We start from the raw sequence: 22,299 nt of genomic DNA, 5'->3' as shown, positions 1-22,299 counted from the left end.
ATAAATGTGGTCAATTGATACTAACCTGAAGGCAAAGTTAAGACCCTTATTTATTTATTTATTTATTTATTTATTTATTTTTGAGACCGAATCTCATTGTGTCACCCAGGCTGGAGTGCAATGGCACAATTTCCACTCACTGCAACCTCCACTTCCTGGGTTCAAGCGATTCTTCTGCCTCACCTTCCCAAGTAGCTGGGACTACAGGCATGTGCCACCACGCCTGGCTAATTTTTGTATTTTCAGTAGAGGCGGGGCTGGGCATGGTGGTTAACGCCTGTAGTCTCACCACTTTGGGAGGCTGAGACAGCTGGCTCACTTGAGGTCAGGAGTTTGAGGCAGGCCTGACCAACATGATGAAACCCTGTGTCTACTAAAAATACAAAATGAGCCGGGTGTGGTGAAGCATGCCTGTAATCCCAGCTACTTGGGAAGCTGAGGCAGGAGAATCGCTTGAACCTGGGAGGCAGAGGTTGCAGTGAACCGAGACTGTGCCATTGCACTCCAGCCTGGACAACGAGACCAAAACTCTGTTTCAAAAAAATAAAAATTAAAAAAAAAAACAGAGATGGGCTTTCACCATGTTGCCCAGGCTGGTCTCCTAACTCCTGACCTAAGGTGGTCTGCCCACCTCGGCCTTCCAAAGTGCCGGGATTACAGGTGTGAGCCACCATGCCCAGCCTTAAGATCCTTTTTAAAAGGATCAGTCTTTGGCCTGACATGGTGGCTTGCACCAGTGATCCCGGCGCTTTGGGAGACCAAGACAGGAGGATTGCTTGAGCTCAGGAGTTCAACCAGCCTAAGCAACATGGTAAAACCCGGACTCTACAAAAAATACAAGTATTTGCTGGCCATTGTGGTGCACACCTGTAGTCCCAGCTACTCAGGAGGCTGAGTTGGGAGGATCCCTTGAGCCCAGGAGTGTGAGGCTGCAGTGAGCCATGATCTTACCACTGCAATCCAGCCTGGAAAATGAGAGAGATTCTATCTAAAAAAAAAGTGCCTTTTTTACAGTCTCTGACTCTTTCAGTGTTAGAAACTGACAAGAGAGGACAATTTTATAACATACTTTTTAGATTATGAACTTTTAAAGGCAATTTTAGGTTCACAGCAAAATTATAAAGGAAGTATAGATCATTTTCATATACCCTCTGTCCCTACACACACACACACACACAACCTAACCACGATGAACATCTCACATGAGAATGATGCACATGTTTACAATTGATGAACCTCCATTGACACATCACTAGCACCCAAAGTCTGTAGTTTACATTAATGTCCACTCTTGATGTTGTACATTCTAAGAGTTTTTGGCAAATGTATAATGACATGCTTCCACCACTGTAGTATCATACAAAATAGCTACACTGCCCTAAAAACCGTCTGTGTTCCACCTACTCATCCCTTCCCTACACCAAGTCCCCGCCCTTACATGTAGGACCAGGAACTGGGGAATCAACACATGGATTTTGAAAACGTGAGCAACACATTTCTTCCCTTTAGCCTAAAGAGAAATTCATTCCTGCACATTTGTTCATTTTAGGAGCAGCCAGTGTTGCAGCAATGTTTTTACTCCTGATTATAAACTAAGAGATTTACAAGGACCCATGACTAAGAATATATTTCTATCTCCTTAACAACTAGAGAGTCTGGAGCAAGATGACAATGTTAGGGAAAATTAATAATGCCTCATCGTTGTTCACAAGTCTTGTGGTATACTTCACAGTTTTCCAAATTCTTTTACATACAGAGACTCATTTGTTTTTGTACATGTCTTTCTACTCTGCCTACTAGAGTTTATGCTCCATGTAAATAGAAACTTGTAGTATTTGTCTCTTTATTTTGATAACTACTTGTTAAGTGCTAAGTAAATGTTCTATAAATTTAATTGGATTTAAATTCATAGTAACTCTGGGAAATGGGTGGGACAAGCAGTAGCATCACTACCAGACTGATGAAGAAAATGAAGTTCCAACGTAAAGGAAACCTCTCAAGTTTATTCAAGTTGCGGAATCTTAAACTACATGAGTACAGGTTGCGGGGGAATCCCTAATCCCAACTATAATTTAGTTCTTGCCAAATTATCAGGGAAAAGATTGTCATTTGATTTAATTGGACTTGAAGAAATAAAGAAATGTAACATTTCTCACATACCTGGATTTTTGAAATATGATTCATATTTGCTACATGCTCCTGCCTTTATTTCATGATTTATCAACCCTGGACAGCACCTATTAGCTCTTTGCTGTGAAGGATAAATAATTTGGTTCATTAACACTGCCTTCTACCTTCCCTTCCTGCCTCAACCCCCAATTTGTGTTGATTATATTATTAGATTTTTATAACTTGGAATATGATAAACTCCATTTCTTGAATTTTCAACTTTAACCAGTATTGACAACTTGTTATTAAAGAGAAGAAAATTACTTCCTTTACTTATCCTTTTCCTTACCTTTCTTCCCCTTCTCACCCCTCATTTCGTTGTTGTTGTTATTTTAAGTTGTCAATGTATATGACCTTTACATTCTGTTTCTCATCTCTAACTTCAAGTACAACAGATTCTGCCTATACATGTACCTATGCAGCAACTCAAAATTATAAAACAGCATTTGCATTTGGGTGCTTATGCAAGTATTATTCAACGTAGAATCAAATAGTGTGGCTCCACACATGGTGAAGGAAATATAACCCTATATACTGAAGCATTATTGGTAAAGGAAAAATATTTTCAGTGTCTTACTCTAAAGCAGTGCTTCTCAAACCTGAATGTGCACATACATCACAAAAGAATCTTGTTAAAATGTGCTTGGTCTCTGGTGAGGCCCAAGACCGTGCATTTCTAGCAAACTCCAGGTGATGTCAATGGTGCCTGCCAGCTCATGGACTATGCTCTAGGGAGCAAGTCTCTAATGAATCCCCTTTTCATACCTTTTCAACCCCCATCATTTCTTCTGGGTCACAGTGAACCTCAAGTGTTTTTGAAATCCATTATTATCTTCTTTCATGAATTTCCATTTCCTCCACTCTTAAGGCTTCTATTTAGAAAATTCCATATGATCTCTGTCTCTATTTTTCAATTCCCTACAACAGAATGTTAATTACTTATCAGGACCCCTTTTAAAATCAAGAGCCTGCTTTGGGATTTTTTTTTTTTTTTTTTTTTTTTTTTTTTTGTTAACAACTTTTTTTTTTTTTTTTTTTTTTTATTTTTTTCTTTTATTGTAATTATTATTATTATTATTATTATTATACTTTAGGTTTTATGGTACATGTGCCCATGTGCCATGCTGGTGCACTGCACCCACCAACTCGTCATCTAGCATTAGGTATATCTCCCAATGCTATCCCTCCCCCCTCCCCCCACCCCACAACAGTCCCTGAAGTGTGATGTTCCCCTTCCTGTGTCCATGTGTTCTCATTGTTCAATTCCCACCTATGAGTGAGAATATGCGGTGTTTGGTTTTTTGTTCTTGCGATAGTTTACTGAGAATGATGATTTCCAATTTCATCCATGTCCCTACAAAGGACATGAACTCATCATTTCTTATGGCTGCATAGTATTCCATGGTGTAGATGTGCCACATTTTCTTAATCCAGTCTATCATTGTTGGACATTTGGGTTGGTTCCAAGTCTTTGCTATTGTGAATAATGCCGCAATAAACATACGTGTGCATGTGTCTTTATAGCAGCATGATTTATAGTCCTTTGGGTATATACCCAGTAATGGGATGGCTGGGTCGAATGGAATTTCTAGTTCTAGATCCCTGAGGAATCGCCACACTGACTTCCACAATGGTTGAACTAGTTTACAGTCCCACCAACAGTGTAAAAGTGTTCCTATTTCTCCACATCCTCTCCAGCACCTGTTGTTTCCTGACTTTTTAATGATCGCCATTCTAACTGGTGTGAGATGGTATCTCATTGTGGTTTTTATTTGCATTTCTCTGATGGCCAGTGATGGTGAGCATTTTTTCATGTGTCTTTTGGCTGCATAAATGTCTTCTTTTGAGAAGTGTCTGTTCATGTCCTTCGCCCACTTTTTGATGGGGTTGTTTGTTTTTTTCTTGTAAATTTGTTGGAGTTCATTGTAGATTCTGGATATTAGCCCTTTGTCAGATGAGTAGGTTGCGAAAATTTTCTCCCATTTTGTAGGTTGCTTGTTCACTCTGATGGTAGTTTCCTTTGCTGTGCAGAAGCTCTTTAGTTTAATTAGATCCCATTTGTCAATTTTGGCTTTTGTTGCCATTGCTTTTGGTGTTTTAGACATGAAGTCCTTGCCCATGCCTATGTCCTGAATGGTATTGCCTAGGTTTTCTTCTAGGGTTTTTATGGTTTTAGGTCTAACATTTAAGTCTTTAATCCATCTTGAATTGATTTTTGTATAAGGTGTAAGGAAGGGATCCAGTTTCAGCTTTCTACATATGGCTAGCCAGTTTTCCCAGCACCATTTATTAAATAGGGAATCCTTTCCCCATTTCTTGTTTTTCTCAGGTTTGTCAAAGATCAGATGGTTGTAGATATGTGGCATTATTTCTGACGGCTCTGTTCTGTTCCATTGATCTATATCTCTGTTTTGGTACCAGTACCATGCTGTTTTGGTTACTGTAGCCTTGTAGTACAGTTTGAAGTCAGGTAGCGTGATGCCTCCAGCTTTGTTCTTTTGGCTTAGGATTGACTTGGCGATGCGGGCTCTTTTTTGGTTCCATATGAACTTTAAAGTAGTTTTTTCCAATTCTGTGAAGAAAGTCATTGGTAGCTTGATGGGGATGGCATTGAATCTGTAAATTACCTTGGGAAGGATGGCCATTTTCATGATATTGATTCTTCCTACCCATGAGCATGGAATGTTCTTCCATTTGTTTGTATCCTCTTTTATTTCCTTGAGCAGTGGTTTGTAGTTCTCCTTGAAGAGGTCCTTCACATCCCTTGTAAGTTGGATTCCTAGGTATTTTATTCTCTTTGAAGCAATTGTGAATGGGAGTTCACTCATGATTTGGCTCTCTGTTTGTCTGTTATTGATGTATAAGAATGCTTGTGATTTTTGCACATTGATTTTGTATCCTGAGACTTTGCTGAAGTTGCTTATCAGCTTAAGGAGATTTTGGGCTGAGACAATGGGGTTTTCTAGATATACTATCATGTCATCTGCAAACAGGGACAATTTGACTTCCTCTTTTCCTAATTGAATACCCTTGATTTCCTTCTCCTGCCTAATTGCCCTGGCCAGAACTTCCAACACTATGTTGAATAGAAGTGGCGAGAGAGGGCATCCCTGTCTTGTGCCAGTTTTCAAAGGGAATGCTTTCAGTTTTTGCCCATTCAGTATGATATTGGCTGTGGGTTTGTCATAAATAGCTCTTATTATTTTGAGATACGTCCCATCAATTCCTAATTTATTGAGAGTTTTTAGCATGAAGGGTTGTTGAATTTTGTCAAAGGCCTTTTCTGCATCTATTGAGATAATCATGTGGTTTTTGTCTTTGGTTCTGTTTATATGCTGGATTACATTTATTGATTTGCGTATATTGAACCAGCCTTGCATCCCAGGGATGAAGCCCACTTGATCATGGTGGATAAGCTTTTTGATGTGCTGCTGGATTCTGTTTGCCAGTATTTTATTGAGGATTTTTGCATCAATGTTCATCAAGGATATTGGTCTAAAATTCTCTTTTTTGGTTGTGTCTCTGCCAGGCTTTGGTATCAGGATGATGCTGGCCTCATAAAATGAGTTAGGGAGGATTCCCTCTTTTTCTATTGATTGGAATAGTTTCAGAAGGAATGGTACCAGCTCCTCCTTGTACCTCTGGTAGAATTCGGCTGTGAACCCATCTGGTCCTGGACTTTTTTTGGTTGGTAAGCTATTGATTATTGCCATAATTTCAGCTCCTGTTATTGGTCTATTCAGAGATTGAACTTCTTCTTGGTTTAGTCTTGGGAGGGTGTATGTGTTGAGGAATTTATCCATTTCTTCTAGATTTTCTAGTTTATTTGCATAGAGGTGTTTGTAATATTCTCTGATGGTAGTTTGTATTTCTGTGGGATCGGTGGTGATATCCCCTTTATCATTTTTTATTGCATCTATTTGATTCTTCTCTCTTTTTTTCTTTATTAATCTTGCTAGCGGTCTATCAATTTTGTTGATCCTTTCAAAAAACCAGCTCCTGGATTCATTGATTTTTTGAAGGGTTTTTTGTGTCTCTATTTCCTTCAGTTCTGCTCTGATTTTAGTTATTTCTTGCCTTCTGCTAGCTTTTGAATGTGTTTGCTCTTGCTTTTCTAGTTCTTTTAATTGTGATGTTAGGGTGTCAATTTTGGACCTTTCCTGCTTTCTCTTGTGGGCATTTAGTGCTATAAATTTCCCTCTACACACTGCTTTGAATGCATCCCAGAGATTCTGGTATGTTGTGTCTTGGTTCTCGTTGGTTTCAAAGAACATCTTTATTTCTGCCTTCATTTCGTTATGTACCCAGTAGTCATTCAGGAGCAGGTTGTTCAGTTTCCACGTAGTTGAGCGGTTTTGAGTGAGATTCTTAATCCTGAGTTCTAGCTTGATTGCACTGTGATCTGAGAGACAGTTTGTTACAATTTCTGTTCTTTTACATTTATTGAGGAGAGCTTTACTTCCAAGGATATGGTCAATTTTGGAATAGGTGTGGTGTGGTGCTGAAAAAAATGTATATTCTGTTGATTTGGGGTGGAGAGTTCTGTAGATGTCTATTAGGTCTGCTTGGTGCAGAGCTGAGTTCAATTCCTGGGTATCCTTGCTGACTTTCTGTCTCGTTGATCTGTCTAATGTTGACAGTGGGGTGTTAAAGTCTCCCATTATTAATGTGTGCCAGCCGAAGCAGGGGCGAGGCATTGCCTCACTCGGGAAGCGCAAGGGGTCAGGGAGTTCCCCTTCCAGAGGTGACAGACGGCACCTGGAAAATCGGGCCACTCCCACCCGAATACTGTGCTTTTCCGACGGGCTTAGGAAACGGTGCCCCAGGAGAGTATAGCCCGCACCTGGCTCAGAGGGTCCTACGCCCACGGAGTCTCGCTGATTGCTAGCACAGCAGTCTGAGATCAAACAGCAAGTCGGCAGCGAGGCTGGGGGAGGGGCGCCCGCCATTGCCCAGGCTCGCTTAGGTAAACAAAGCAGCCTGGAAGCTTGAACTGGGTGGAGCCCACCACAGCTCAAGGAGGCCTGCCTGCCTCTGTAGGCTCCACCTCTGGGGGCAGGGCACAGACAAACAAAAAGACAGCAGTAACCTCTGCAGACTTAAATGTCCCTGTCTGACAGCTGTGAGGAGAGCAGTGGTTCTCCCAGCACGCAGCTGGAGATCTGAGAACGGGCTGACTGCCTCCTCAAGTGGGTCCCTGACCCCTGACCCCCGAGCAGCCTAACTGGGAGGCACCCCCCAGCAGGGGCAGACTGACACCTCACACGGCCGGCCAGGTACTCCAACAGACCTGCAGCTGAGGGTTCTGTCTGTTAGAAGGAAAACTAACAGAAAGGACATCCACACCAAAAACCCATCTGTACATCACCATCATCAAAGACCAAAAGTAGATAAAACCACAAAGATGGGGAAAAAACAGAGCAGAAAAACTGGAAACTCTAAAAACCAGAGTACCTCTCCTCCTCCAAAGGAACGCAGTTCCTCACCAGCAACGGAACAAAGCTGGACGGAGAATGACTTTGACGAGCTGAGAGAAGGCTTCAGACGATCAAATTACTCCGAGCTACGGGAGGATATTCAATCCAAAGGCAAAGAAGTTGAAAACTTTGAAAAAAATTTAGAAGAATGTATAACTAGAATAACCAATACAGAGAAGTGCTTAAAGGAGCTGATGGAGCTGAAAACCAAGGCTCGAGAACTACGTGAAGAATGCAGAAGCCTCAGGAGCCGATGCGATCAAATGGAAGAAAGGGTATCAGCCCTGGAAGATGAAATGAATGAAATGAAGCGAGAAGGGAAGTTTAGAGAAAAAAGAATAAAAAGAAACGAGCAAAGCCTCCAAGAAATGTGGGACTATGTGAAAAGACCAAATCTACGTCTGATTGGTGTACCTGAAAGTGATGGGGAGAATGGAAACAAGTTGGAAAACACTCTGCAGGATATTATCCAGGAGAACTTCCCCAATCTAGCAAGGCAGGCCAACATTCAGATTCAGGAAATACAGAGAACGCCACAAAGATACTCTTCGAGAAGAGCAACTCCAAGACACATAATTGTCAGATTCACCAAAGTTGAAATGAAGGAAAAAATGTTAAGGGCAGCCAGAGAGAAAGGACGGGTTACCATCAAAGGGAAGCCCATCAGACTAACAGCGGATCTCTCGGCAGAAACCCTACAAGCCAGAAGAGAGTGGGGGCCAATATTCAACATTCTTAAACAAAAGAATTTTCAACCCAGAATTTCATATCCTGCCAAACTAAGCTTCATAAGTGAAGGAGAAATAAAATACTTTACAGACAAGCAAATGCTGAGAGATTTTGTCACCACCAGGCCTGCCCTAAAAGAGCTCTTGAAGGAAGCGCTAAACATGGAAAGGCACAACCGGTACCAGCCACTGCAAAATCATACCGAAATGTAAAGACCATTGAGACTAGGAAGAGACTGCATCAACTAACGAGCAAAACATCGAGCTAACATCATAATGACAGGATCAAATTCACACATAACAATATTAACTTTAAATGTAAATGGACTAAATGGTCCAATTAAAAGACACAGACTGGCAAATTGGATAAAGACTCAAGACCCATCAGTGTGCTGTATTCAGGAAACCCATCTCACGTGCAGAGACACACATAGGCTCAAAATAAAAGGATGGAGGAAGATCTACCAAGCAAATGGAAAACAAAAAAAGGCAGGGGTTGCAATCCTAGTCTCTGATAAAACAGACTTTAAACCAACAAAGATCAAAAGAGACAAAGAAGGCCATTACATAATGGTAAAGGGATTAATTCAACAAGAAGAGCTAACTATCCTAAATATATATGCACCCAATACAGGAGCACCCAGATTCATAAAGCAAGTCCTGAGTGACCTACAAAGAGACTTAGACTCCCACACATTAATAATGGGAGGCTTTGGGATTTTTAAGCAAAAGCATTTCCACTTTGTTTGTTTGTGTGTGTGTTTGTTGAGACAGAGTCTCACTCTGTCACCCAGGCTGGAGTTCAGTTGCTACGATCTCAGCTCATTGCAACCTCCACCTCCCAGGTTCAAGCAATTCTGCCTCAGACTCCCTGCTAGCTGGGATTACAGACATGCGACACCACGCCCAGCTCATTTTGTATTTTTAGTAGAGATGGGATTTCACCCCATTAATCAGGCTGGTGCTTAGTTAAGTACTCTTATGGTAAACTCATGTTCATCTCTGAATTCATTCATGTTTATTTTCTTGCCTAGAACTCCAGACTTAAAAGATCCTACTTCCAGCCAAGTGCCAAAACATTTTAAAACATGTAAATCAACAAAGTCAACTGCCTCCAAAATGCCATCTCCATCAAAATATATCAAGGCTTCATCTTAATTAAACATTTTCCTTCTTGAAATTTAGTAATTGGACCCTGCTCCTTGAAACACGATCCCAAAACACCCTTCCCAAAAATATATCTTAATTTCTTATGCAGAAAAAAAATTAAAAAGCTGCTTTCTTCATCACTGTGACACTTACAAATGGCACAGCGAAGAAATCATCACCTAGTCATTTAAAAGTCTCTGAAAAGGTCTATAATTCATTCTCATGGCAAAAACTACAACATGAAAAGCAATGTGATAAATAAATCCAGCCTAATGAGAAAATATTGTTATGAGAAGGAAGAAAAGGATGCAATTAATCCATTTTTAAATAATCTTAAAATAATGCTGAGGTGCTCCCTGGATTCCATATCTTGAAATATGACTAGTCATTTTTTTTATTTATCCTACAAACCCTGATTACACAAAAGCAATTATGAGAAAATGTGTAATAAAACAGCAGGTGATGCTGAGTGGAATTCAGAAAACTGCCTACGGGGGAAAAAGGGGAGTCATTCATTGCTAAGCATCCCTAAACACTATGCTTTAGGAAGAGTAGTGAATATTAATGTTAAATATTTGGAAACTTCAGGATGTCTTGAATAAAAATATACTCCCCTCCCCATTTTACAGCTTGGGAAAACTGAGTCAGCAATCATCAATTGCCCTAGATTTCTGCAGTACTTAACCCCAGAAGGGCACTCGGAGCACAGTTTGATTTAGAAGTGTAATTAGGAACCCTTCTCTCACTTAGCTGAGTCACCTGCTGTCTTGTTGCACACTTCTACGAAAATTAAATGCATTAATTTTTAAAACTGAGTCCGAGAAAGGCCCATCTGCAATGTAATCAAAGTAAATTATATTATTAAGTGTTAGGAGGTCCAAGGCTCAAAATACAATGAAATAAATATGTATAAAAGACTAACAATGCCCTAGGCAAATATCTAGGGAATTGTTGATCATATCACCACTAAAGCTGTTACCAGCAGCTTTAATATGTAAAGTATATTAAACATTATATATTCAATATGAATTAAACATTACATGTTCAATATGAATTAAACATTACATGTTCAATATGAATTAAACATTACATGTTCAAAATGAATTAAACATTACATGTTCAATATGAATTAAACATTACATGTTCAATATGAATTAAACATTACATGTTCAATATGAATTAAACATTACATGTTCAATATGAATTAAACATTACATGTTCAATATGAATTAAACATTACATGTTCAATATGAATTAAACATTACATGTTCAATATGAATTAAACATTACATGTTCAATATGAATTAAACATTATATGTTCAATATGAATTAAACATTATATGTTCAATATGAATTAAACATTATATGTTCAATATGAATTAAACATTATATGTTCAATATGAATTAAACATATGTTCAATATGAATTAAACATTATATGTTCAATATGAATTAAACATATGTTCAATATGAATTAAACATTATATGTTCAATATGAATTAAACATTATAGTTCAATATGAATTAAACATTATATGTTCAATATGAATTAAACATTATATGTTCAATCTGAATTAAACATTATATGTTCAATCTGAATTAAACATTATATGTTCAATCTGAATTAAACATTATATGTTCAATATGATTAAACATTATATGTTCAATATGATTAAACATTATATGTTCAATATGATTAAACATTATATGTTCAATATGAATTAAACATTATATGTTCAATATGAATTAAACATTATATGTTTAATATGAATTAAATATTATATTATATGTTTAATATGAATTAAATATTATATGTTTAATATGAATTAAATATTATATGTTTAATATGAATTAAATATTATATTATATGTTTAATATGAATTAAATATATATATAAAGACTCAGAATATAAAGACTAAGGCAGTGGCTGCAAATATTTTTTTCCTAGCAGATAATTTTTTCCAGTGAGAAAGAAAACACACTAAAAGTAGAATTACTGGTTTGCTATGTGATGAAACCCTGACATAAGTAGTTAACTTTTTAGATTACATTTTAAAAGTTTATCGGGGACCATTTGTGAAGTTATATATTGTCACCCAGTGGGCTTGGTTTTATGAAACTTCACATTCTTGAGTCTGCTCCCCAAATGAGGCAAACCACTCCATCCCTTGCTTCCTATATCCTGTCTGTTTGATAGAGACATCTTTCAAAATTAGAACTCACTAGGGTCCAGGGCTCACTCTTAATTTTAGGTAAGTTCTATGATATGCCTCTGCCCAAGGTGTCACCTAGAGTTTTTGAGCATTCTTCTTCAGGAGTTAGGAAACTTAGGAAACTCCCAGGGAAAATTGATCCTTTCCACCTAAGGGAACATAATGGGAACTACAAGAGAAACCTTGGGTATAATGCAAAGATGTTAACAACCTGAAAAACACCAGACCTGGGGCAAGGAGCTTGATAAGAAGGGAAAAGGACTCAGGCATTGGGCAAAGAAAGAACTAACCAGAATACAATAGGATGAAAGCCTAAAAGAAAATTCAAGGAAGCATCCCTTCCCCTAAATTGAAACAAGTTGTTCAAGGTGCATAGAGTGGCAAAGGCTAAATGCACTCTGGGGGTGTCTTGAGGGGAATAGGGATCAAGGAATAATACATCAACCTTCTTTGCTTCTATTGCTTTGAAATGGTTTCTGCTGCATTTTTTGGTTCAGTGACTCCTGAGATCTCAATAAAGCAAGTCATCCTAGCTTTAACAACATTAAGAATTCCTTGGCACATCTATGTGCCCACAGTGATTCAGACCAGGGGTTGGCACACTGTAGTCCGCAGGCAAATCCAGCCTGCTCCCTGTTTTTGTAAGTAAAATTTCACTGGAACACAACCACACCCATGGATTTAACTACTATCTATGTCTGCTTTCGAGCTACAGCAGTAGAGTTGAATAGTTGGACACAGAAACCATATGGACAATGCTTTAAATACTATACGGCCCTTTACAAAAAAGGTTGGCTGACTGCTGCTACAGACTGCTCCCCCTTCAGCCCCCAACACAATAACTGATTTTGCAATAGTACAGGGCAACTCTGGATTTGGTCCATTACAACTACTCCAAAGGTTTTTTTCCAATATTTGCTGATAGCATTTGATGTATTACGCATAGTGAAGCATTGTAGCGTAAAGCAGAAGAACACAGGACCCAGAGTTGACTAGCTTGGTTCGAATCCTGTCTTTGCCATTTACTGGCTGTGTGACTTTGAGCAAGTTGTTTGACGTTTCTGTGCCTCTGCTTCGCTCATCCATAGTAGACAACCTGTTCGCCAACCTCCTGGTATACATGTCCTTCTGTATTCACCTCCACTTAAGTATAGGCTGGACCTAATGACTTGCTTCTCATCAATGAAATATGGCAAAATCAAGGGGATGTCACTTCTGAGATTGGGTTACACGACGACTGAAACTTCTGTCTTGCTCTTCCATTCTGTTGTCTCTTGCTTGCTCTGATGAAAGCCAGCGTCCACGTTGAGAGATGTCCAATGGAGAGGTACACATGGCAAGGAACTTAGGGAGGCCTCTGGCCAACACCCAGTGATGACCTGAGACCCTCAGTCCAATCGTTTGTAAGAAACTAAATCCTTCCAACAAGCACGGTGTGAGCCCTGCAAGGGCCCTGCAAGGACTACACCTCCATCTGAGATCTTGAATACGGTTTTATGAGAGGCTCAGAGTAAGAGGTACCCAGCCAAGATGTCACCATATTTTTTTACTCATAAAACCTGTTAGATAATAAATGTGGTTTTAAGCAACTGTTGGATGATTTATGATTTATGTGATAATTTGTTAGTCAGCAATAGCTAACAACTAGCATTATGAAGAATAAATTCATACATATAAATTGCATACAATTATGCCTATCAAACGTTCAACAGGTGTTCGTTATTATTGGCTTACAAGCTTGGTCTTCTTACTTCACTTCCACCTTCATTGCTTCAATTAGAGTATGGTGGTTAAGACCATGAGCGAACGGCATCACTTCACCTCACTGAACTCTGTGTCCTCACCTGTAAATGTGGTTAGGAAAAGAATATCAAACTCACAAGATTTGTACATGTATCAAGTGGTGTATGAGTTTGCTAGAGCTGATATAACAAAATGTCACAGATTGGGTGGCTTAAACAACAGAAATGTATTTCCTCACAGTTCTGGAGGCTGGAAGTCCAAGATCGAAGTGTCAGCAGGTTTAATTTCTTTGAGGCCTCTCTCATTGGCTTTCAGACGGTTGCCTTCTCATTTATGTGTTCACGTAGTGATTTGTGTGTGCACATGCCTGGTCTTTCCTCTCTCTTTCATTCTCTTGCTCTCATCCTTTCTCTCCCATTTTCTTGTCTCTCTTAATCTTTTCTTATAAAGACACAAGTCATATTAGATTAGGATTCACCCTAATAACCTTATTTTAACTAAATTGCCTCTTTAAGGACCTGTGACAGGTTGAATGTTTGTGCCCCATGAGACTCATTGTTGAAATTTCGTTTCCAACATGGCAGTGTGGAGAGGTGGGTCCTTCAAGAGGTAATCATGAGGGCTATACCCTCATAAATGGATTAATCTATTCATGGATTAATGGATTAATGGGTTAATGGATCAACGGATTATCATGAAAGTGGGACTGGTGGCTTTATAAGAAGAGGAAGAGAGACCTCAGCCAGCACACTCAGTCCCTTCCATGTAATGCCCTGAGCTGCCTTGGGACTCTGCAGAGTGTCCTCACCAGCAAGAAGGCCCTCGCCGGATGCAGTCCCTCAACCTAGGACTTCCCAGCCTCCATAACTTAAGAAATAAATTTCTTTTTAAAAATAAATTAGTCTTGTATATTCTGACATAAGCAATTAAAAAATGGTCTAAGACAAGGCCTTATCTCCAAGTCCAGTCACATTCTGAGGTACTGGGGGTTAGAGCTTCAACATACAGACTGTGGGGGAGATAAAATGAAGCCCATAATAAAAGGATAATTCAAAGAAATTATTTCCAAGAAATGACTTGGGAAAGTATGAAGCCCACAAAAGGCAGAAAATCCAAGTTAGCTCTTGTTAATATTCTTTCCAATATATATGGTGAAGGAGCTAGGGACATGCTGATATGGTTTGGCCGTGTCTCCACCTAAATCTCATCTTGAATTGCAGCTCCCACCATAATTCCCACAAGTCATGGGAGGGACCTGGTGGGAGGTAATTGAATCTTGAGGATGGGCTTTTCCTGTGCTGTTCTCATGAGAGTAAATAAGTCACATAAGATCTGATGGTTTTATAAAAAGGGGAGTTCCCCTGCAAAAGCTCTCTTGCCTTGCCTGCCACCATGTAAGATGTGTCTTGCTCTCCTTTCGCCCTCCACCATGATTGTGAGGTCTTCCCAGCCATGTGGAACTGTGAGTCAATTAAACCTCTTTCCTTTATATATTACCCAGTCTCAGGCATATCTTTATTAGCAGCATCAGAACAGACTAATACACATGCCATCCCAAAATATGCCTGCTTTGTATATTGATTATTTCATGCAAAAAATATTGTAGAAACTGTACTTGTAGAAAAAGCTATCTGATCTGCCATTTCCTACAGCAAGCCATAAGAATTCCTTTGGGAGGGGTGCCTTTCCCCATACCAGGGTGAGAAAATAACCCCTGATCACCAGAGAGGATATTGTTGCTGCTGTGGGCCTGAATAAACTCCCTGAAGTAACCCTTATCTTCCACTAGCTTTACACCCCCAATATATCTCCTAGTGATACCCTTAGAATTTACTGCTCCTAGCCTAGAGATCCCTTTGTCCTGTCATTTCTTCATGGATGTATCACTATTTGCCTACAAAATATAAAAGCATCTTGCTTTGGCTATTCCTTCAGATGTTGCTCTCTTGTGAAGATCCCCATGTACATGTGAAATTAATAAAGCTTGTATGCTTTTCTCTGGTCAGTCTGTGTTGCATCAATCTAGTTCCTAGACACAGCCAAAGATCTCACATAAGAACTAAGGTAGTGCGATTTTTAGCCTCCCCTACAATGGAATGCAGAATTTTTAAGCTGTGAGGGGCTGTAGAGGCGCTGCAGTCAAAATCCCTCACTTCAGAGAAGAGGACACTAGTAGCCTAGAGGGAAAATTATATATCAGAAGCCACATCAAAACGTTTCACTTTCTAACTTACCAGCGGATACATTTACTAATCCCAAATCACAGGACAGATGCAGAAATCTGGGATGTTGATTGCTGGGTATAGAACACAGGCACATCAAAACATTTCACTTTCTAACTTACCAGTGGATACATTTACTAATCCCAAATCACAGGATAGATGCAGAAATCTGGGATGTTGGCTGGCTGGGTATAGAACACAGGCACTCTAAAATCAGGATTTTAGAACTGAAAAGAATCTTAAAAACTATTTTATTTAGTCTTCTTACAGAAATAAGAAACAAGGTGTACAGGTTCTCCGTTAATAATGTAGGCAGGAGTTGAATTCATGTCTGTTATTTCCTTGAAGAAAGTTACACTGAATGGCTACTACATAGCAGGCATTTTGCTGGACACCAAGGATAAAATGGTAAATCAAACAGATACGGACACTACTTTCATGGAGCTTGGAGTGCAGCTCTAGATATTGGTAAAAAGAAACAAACTACAAAAACTACAATGCAGTAGACTAAAGACTCTCCTTTGACAGCTCCCCCTTCCTTAGACCACCAAGTGTTGCTTGGTCCTGCACCCTTCTTATCTCTATTCCTTCACCAACTGCTCTCATTCTTTCCATGTTTTCAAATATAATCTTGATGTTGATGACTCCTGAAGGTGTATCTCCAGCTGTGACTTTTCCTTTTAGCTTCCAACTCCTGTATTGAACTGTATTCTGGACATCTCAACTTTGATCGTTAATCAATATTCCAAACTTAACACATTTAAAACCAAATGCTTCTTTCTTAAGTCTTCTCTATCTCATTAAATGAGTATCCCCCTGTGTATCCAGCTACTGAGGACTATAGAATAAGTAGGAGTTAGCCAATCAGAAGATTAGACAGTAAGTGAGGACCTGCATTTGCAAAAGTCCCAAAACAGAAAGAATATGATGTATTTAAGGAACTGGAAGTTAAACATGGCTTGAGTACAGAGTTCAAGGCAGAGAGTGACAAGAGATGAGGTTAGGAAGGTGTACAGGGCCCTGTAAGTCATGATGAAGAGTTCAGGCTTATGTACAAAGTCATAAGGAAACACTGAACTGCTCTAAGCAAGGCATAAAAGATTAATATTGCATTTTTGAACACTCTGGACACATTAAGGGCAATCCAGAAAAAGAACAGTACTGATGGCAGAAAGCATAACTAGGAGGCTATTGCAGTAAACTCTGGAAAAAGGGGATAATGATCTAAACCAAAGAAAAGACAGTGGGGATGGAGAGAAGCAGAGAGATCTGAGAGATATTGCATAGGTAAAGACAACAAACATGGGGGTTGTGTAGTTAGGGTTGTGTTTCAGTTCATTTTTTGTTGTTTATAACAGAATACCTAAAACTGGGTAATGAAGAAATAAAATTTATTTCTTACAGTTTGAAGGCTGGGAAGTCCAAGGTTAAGGGAACTTATCTGGTAAGGACCTTCTTGCTAGTCTGCAGAGTCCCAAAGTGGTACAGGACATCACACGACAAGGGAACTGAGTGTGCTAGCTCAGATTTTTCTTCATCTTCTTATAAAGCCACCAGTTCCACTCCCATGACATGAATTCATGAATTAATTAATTCATTCATGAAGGCCAAGCCTTAACAGTCACCTCTTAACAACCATAACTCCCAATACTGCCAACATTGGGGATTGCATTTTAACAAGAGTTTTGGAGCAGACCAATATTCAAACCATAGCAAATTGCATTCGGTTTCATGTAATAGAAATCCACTGCAATGGCTCAACCAAATAAGTTTTAGTTTTCTTACATTACAAAAGTCTTGGTATAGACTGTCCAAGAATCTGTATCTACTCAAGGAAGCCGTCAAAGATTAGGTTCTTCCTAGCTTCCTGCTCTATCATCTAAAGCATGTGGCTTTTATCTTCATGGTTGAAAAACCTGTGTTCTATCTGCAGGCATTGTTTCTGCATTCAGGAAAGGAAATGAGAAAGAGGGAGGCAAAAAGTTTGAGCCAACTTAGCCTGTTATTTAATATCAGGAAAAAGATAGGATTCTCAAAAGTTCTAAGAGACTTCCACTCTTATCCCACTGGCTGATAGCGGGTTATATGATCACCCCTAGAGTCTCAAGGGGTGAGTATTTTTATTGGATTATATTACTGCACTTAAGCAAAATCAGTGTTCTGAGTAGGAAAGAAAGGAAGAATGGATATTGGGTAGGTAGCTGTGAGTGTCTGCCATAGAGTCTGATTGGATTTGATGGCAAGAAAGAATCAAGATTATTGCCCACATTGGTTGAAGTGTTCTTACTCCCACAGCCACCACAGTAGGAAGAGACAGAGTGGGAGGAAGGGGAGACAAAGGTTAAAAGGAAACATGAGTTCCACTTAGGACATGTTGAATGTGTACTATCTGTGGGACAATTACTCATAACGAGGGTCCGGAGCTCATAAGAAAGTTCTGAACTAATGACATATGGCTGAAAGTACTACATGTCTCATCCAAATACCCATGACCTTTCTACTGTATCTGGCTGATCTTGTAAGCTTCAAATCCTTACTCTTTTAAAACCTCTAGCCATTTATGACTAGTACTCCAGTGATCCTCTCTGAAGTCATACAAGCTTTTCAATTTATCCATTAATATTGCATTTTATGTTGACCAGAATGCAAAGAAAATAGAATTTACATGGCATCAAGCTAAGCAGTTTTTATTTTATTTGCTACCTGCTGTTGGTGTGTTTTGCTTTCTCAGGATCATTCCTGAAAGGGAAAAAAAAAAATGGCAAACGAGAATCACTCATCACTTTCATTGGAGGCTAACTGATGGGAGATATTCCAGCACTAAAGAAATAACATCTTTTGGCAGGGTTGACATCAGTTGACATTTCTAATCCTGGGATTGGACAGGAACATCTGGAATCCTACTAGAGCTCGCTGGCAAACCTCGGATCCAGCTGCTACACAGTTAGACCACCTTTGTGTCCTAATCTCCGCATACTGCTTTTGGCTAGTCCAATTAAGTAATTAGATTAGATTAATTAATTAGATTGGCCTACTGGTTCAGATATTTGTAAGACTGTTTTACCTTACAATAGAACAGTCATTACATTTCTCACTTTAACCTAGTCCTTGTTAACTGGGAAGGTTCGTTTTAAAACAAAACTCCCTATAGAGAATTCAGAATAGACAAAACTTAAAATGAGCCATAGGAGGATGGTTCTACAATAGGAACTATAATAATACTGCATGATAACATTTTGAAGCAGCAAGACACATCTGCAGAAGATTACCAGCATGGTAAACATGTGGCTTCTGTTGGAAATAAACGGATAAAACATTGTATAACCCTGCTGGTGGGCAGAGGAATAGAGGTATCTTTCAAAATACATAAGACACTACAGTTTTTAATTGTAATCACTGAAGTGAATCACATTATCAAAGAGCAGCCTATAGAATTTCATGTTAATCATAGTGAGGAAAGAGAAGGAAAGAGAAATGCAGGAAATTTAACCTCCTCTAGAAATATGCTCAATATTTTCTCTGTTGCATCTCTTTTTATTTGCTTATGCTAATTGTTTCAGCTTTTCTCAAGGTAATTGCCAGATCACAGCCTCCTAGTCTTCAGATTTTAGTTGTAGACCCACTGTCCAAGTCAAGAAAGAAGGAAATTATGAATGCTATTCACCAAATATTTCTGGCTTTCCATCTTCCTGGCCACTTATGATGTATGGGACCACATAGCTAATTTTGGCTAACATGTCATGAACAAACACATCTTATGTCATTTCTGAGCCAGTATGAGATCCTGTTGCATTTCACTTAACTGTGTCAGTTTCTGACAACATTCAAGACAGTGGATCTCTGAGTGACCAAGATGGGCTGATTTCCTGCTTCCCCACCTCCATTCAAAATTCCACAATAGAAATTTATCCAGAATAGGCAGGGTATGGTGGCTCACCCCTGTAATCCCAGCACTTTGGGAGGCCAAGGCAGGTGGATCACCTGAGGTCAGGAGTTCGAGGCCAGCCTGGCCAACATGGTGAAACCCCGTCTCTACTAAAAATACAAAAATTAGCCAGGCGCGGTGGAGGGCACCAGTAATCCCAGCTACCTGGGAGGCTGAGATAGGAGAACTGCTTGAACCTGATAGGCGGAGGTTGTAGTGAGCCGAGCTCAAGCCACTGCACTCCAGTCTGGGCAACAAAGAGTGAAAGTCTGTCTCAAAGCTCCACCCCAAATCAAGAGAATATACATTCTTCTCAGGACCACACCACACTTATTCCAAAATTGACCACATAGTTGGAAGTAAAACACTCCTCAGCAAATGTAAAAGAACAGAAATTACAACAAACTGTCTCTCAGACCACAGTGCAATCAAACTAGAAGTCAGGATTAAGAAACTCACTCAAAACCGCTCAACTACATGGAAACTGAACAACCTGCTCCTGAATGACTACTGGGTACATAATGAAATGAAGGCGGAAATAAAGGCGTTCTTTGAAACCAACGAGAACAAAGACACAACATACCAGAATCTCTGGGACACATTCAAAGCAGTGTGTAGAGGGAAATTTACAGCACTAAATGCTCACAAGAGAAAGCAGGAAAGATCTAAAATTGACACCCTAACATCACAATTAAAAGAACTAGAGAAGCAAGAGCAAACACATTCAAAAGCTAGCAGAAGGCAAGAAATAACTAAGATCAGAGAAGAACTGAAGGAGATAGAGACACAAAAAACCCTTCAAAAAATCAATGAACCCAGGAGCTGGTTTTTTGAAAAGATCAACAAAATTCCTAGATGGCTAGCAAGACTAATAAAGAAGAAAAGAGAGAAGAATCAAATAGATGCAATAAAAAATGATAAAGGGGATATCACAACCGATCCCACAGAAATACAAACTACTGTCAGAGAATACTATAGACACCTCTATGCAAATAAACTAGAAAATCTAGAAGAAATGGATAAATTCCTCGACACATACACCCTCCCAAGACTAAACCAGGAAGAAGTTGAATCTCTGAATAGACCAATAACAGGCTCTGAAATGAGGCAATAATTAATAGCTTACCAACCAAAAAAAGTCCAGGACCAGATGGATTCACAGCCAAATTCTACCAGAGGTACAAGGAGGAACTGGTACCATTCCTTCTGAAACTATTCCAATCAATAGAAAAAGAGGGAATCCTCCCTAACTCATTTTATGAGGCCAGCATCATCCTGATACCAAAGCCTGGCAGAGACACAACAAAAAAAGAGAATTTTAGACCAATATCCCTGATCAACATCAATGCAAAAATCCTCAATAAAATACTGGCAAACAGAATCCAGCAGCACATCAAAAAGCTTATCCACCATGATCAAGTGGGCTTCATCCCTGGGATGCAAGGCTGGTTCAATATACACACATCAATAAACATAATCCAGCATATAAACAGAACCAAAGACAAAAACCATATAATTATCTCAATAGATGCAGAAAAGGCCTTTGACAAAATTCAACAACCTTCATGCTAAAAACTCTCAATAAATTAAGTATTGATGGGACGTATCTCAAAATAATAAGAGCTATCTATGACAAACCCACAACCAATATCATACTGAATGGGCAAAAACTGGAAGCATTCCCTTTGAAAACTGGCACAAGACAGGGATGCCCTTTCTCACCACTCCTATTCAACATAGTGTTGGAAGTTCTGGCCAGGGCAATTAGGCAGGAGAAGGAAATAAAGGGTATTCAATTAGGAAAAGAGGAAGTCAAATTGTCCCTGTTTGCAGATGACATGATTGTATATCTAGAAAATGCCATCGTCTCAGCCCAAAATCTCCTTAAGCTGATAGGCAACTTCAGCAAAGTCTCAGGATACAAAATCAATGTGCAAAAATCACAAGCATTCTTATACACCAATAACAGACAAACAGAGAGCCAAATCATGAGTGAACTCCCATTCACAATTGCTTCAAAGAGAATAAAATGCCTAAGAATCCAACTTACAAGGGATGTGAAGGACCTCTTCAAGGAGAACTACAAACCACTGTTCAATGAAATAAAAGAGGATACAAACAAATGGAAGAACATCCCATGCTCATGGGTAGGAAGAATCAATATTGTGACAATGGCCATCCTGCCCAAGGTAATTTATAGATTCAATGCCATCCCCATCAAGCCACCAATGACTTCCTTCACAGAATTGGAAAAAACTACTTTAAAGTTCAGTTGGAACCAAAAAAGAGCCCGCATTGCCAAGTCAATCCTAAGCCAAAAGAACAAAGCTGGAGGCATCATGCTACCTGACTTCAAACTATACTGCAAGGCTACAGTAACCAAAACAGCATGGTACTGGTACCAAAACAGAGATATAGACCAATGGAACAGAACAGAGCCCTCAGAAATAATGCCCCATGACTAAAACTGTCTGATCTTTGACAAACCTGACCAAAACAAGCAATGGGGAAAGGATTCCCTATTTAATAAATGGTGCTGGGAAAACTGGCTAGCCATATGTAGAAAGCTGAAACTGGATCCCTTCCTTACACCTTATACTAAAATCAATTCAAGATGGATTAAAGACTTAAATGTTAGACCTGAAACCATAAAAACCCTAGAAGAAAACCTAGGC

The 22,299-nt window shown here is 39.3% G+C and overlaps 1 long non-coding RNA gene across 1 annotated transcript in view; it reads right to left on the bottom strand.

Annotated features, from left to right (window-relative positions):
- LOC129035699 (uncharacterized) overlaps positions 1-22,299 on the bottom strand; it is a 70,288-nt gene that overhangs the window by 35,133 nt on the left and 12,856 nt on the right. The window contains exon 3 of the long non-coding RNA XR_008502293.1: positions 20,755-20,912. This is a non-coding gene — a long non-coding RNA (uncharacterized LOC129035699). The remainder of the gene's footprint in view (positions 1-20,754; positions 20,913-22,299) is intronic.

Source organism: Pongo pygmaeus, chromosome 3 (assembly GCF_028885625.2).
Source record: "Pongo pygmaeus isolate AG05252 chromosome 3, NHGRI_mPonPyg2-v2.0_pri, whole genome shotgun sequence".
NCBI classification, from domain to species: domain Eukaryota; kingdom Metazoa; phylum Chordata; class Mammalia; order Primates; family Hominidae; genus Pongo; species Pongo pygmaeus.
Note: the sequence above shows the minus strand (reverse complement) of the source record. Positions and strands in the feature narration are given on the sequence as shown.